We start from the raw sequence: 1,693 nt of genomic DNA, 5'->3' as shown, positions 1-1,693 counted from the left end.
GGTCCTTCGATCCAGTCAGCATCTCGAGGTAACTAATACAAATGTCATTGCTTTGCGATATGAGGTGCTATGGATAATATTATGGATCTAGAATTGCAGCTTATTTTCCCTGACTAAATGTCATGTTGTCACAGCGTGGTTACTATATCGCTGCTGCAACGCCAGCACTGTGATTACACCTTTAGTCATTACCACAGAGCACAGTGCTGCTACACAGGCTGTCCTCTACATTTATGAACCCGGTCTGACATATATCCTCCTTAGGTGTGGTCCTCCCAGATACAGACCATCAGCTGTGCAATCCACCATATTCTGCTGCCAGGCTAATAAATGGCTTGTGTCAGAGGGAGTGTCAGTCTATTGGTTGCTCATTTTGAGTTTGTCTAGGGGTTGGAGAAGAGCTTTGCATTCTCTGCCGCTCTGTTCAGTGACTGGCAAAGTCCTGACTTTATTGATTTCTTTCTTCAGTGCTCTTTGTCAAAATATCCAACTGCAGACCTTAAAGACCTCCGCCGTTGCCAGACATCTACAGCCACACACAGCCGCTCTTATAATGGTCGGCTCCAGCACTTTGTTTTTGAAGGGGGAGGAAGGGATGATAGGCTGTGTGAGTGGAAGATGATTGGAGAACACAGTCTAAAGCCTCCACAGCTCTCTCTCTCTCTCTCTCTCCCTCTCTCTCTCTCCTTCTCGCTGTATCTCTCTCTCTCTCTTTCCATTCTGACACAGAGAAAATATTATACACTGACTGGCTCCCATTGAATCCACGTTGTGATTCATCGCCCAATTTCAAACTGCCAAGCAGCTAAATTGCACCAGGTCTGCCAAAATTCATCCCAGGAACACGCAGGAGATGTGAAAAATTAAATGTCATCGTGGCACAGTGGAAAACTTTCACCTCTCATCGAGCAGAATATGCTCGCTTCATTCTGTACTGATGGATGATGGCCCGGGGCTATACTTAACCTACTTAGTAATGTCATGTACCGCAGAATGTGTTTACTTTTGAAAAATAGCAAGAAAACATAAACTCTATCAGAGCCTGACATCTGCGCATTCTTCCTCCAAATAAAGTGGCTTTTTATGTTGATGCAGGAATGAATTTTCCCCCTCATCAGACTTGTTTGCTGTATATCATGTACTAACGCTGGAGGTGTAAAATAATGTAGGCAAGAGGAAAATACAGATGCTTTTTCTAAATGCTGAGGGATATCTGTTCGACTTCACAGCTTAAATATCTGGATGGTTTACGGGCCAGGAGTGATTGTTATTTTTTCAGATGGCAACTCTTTAGGTGCCTCGTTGAAGTTTTATCAAGGAAAGTTACACCATCCAGACATTTCGGAGTGAGAGAGCGAGCGTGCAAGAGATAAGGGTGCATTATCGAGTGTGAATGAGAGAGAGGGTGAGGGACAATGGTTTGAAAAGCAGAGAAAGGATGAGGATGGGAGGCAGGGAGAGGGTAGGAGGGCTGAGCGATGACTGGCTACTTTAGCAATTAAAATGTGGGGCAAAGACACAGTGGCTTGGTTTGACCGAGAGACTGCACCATTCATCATCCCAGCTGCCATAAAGCAGCAGTAGATGGAATCTTTGATTTGAGCTTCACAGGAACATAAATCAAAATCCAAACCATGGCCTGTCAGGGCCATCGCCAGAATTACCCATTTGAGAGAGAGAGAGGGAAACAGGG

Source organism: Myripristis murdjan, chromosome 6 (genome assembly GCF_902150065.1).
Source record: "Myripristis murdjan chromosome 6, fMyrMur1.1, whole genome shotgun sequence".
Classification (NCBI taxonomy): Eukaryota; Metazoa; Chordata; class Actinopteri; order Holocentriformes; family Holocentridae; genus Myripristis; species Myripristis murdjan.
This window is presented reverse-complemented; position numbering follows the sequence as displayed.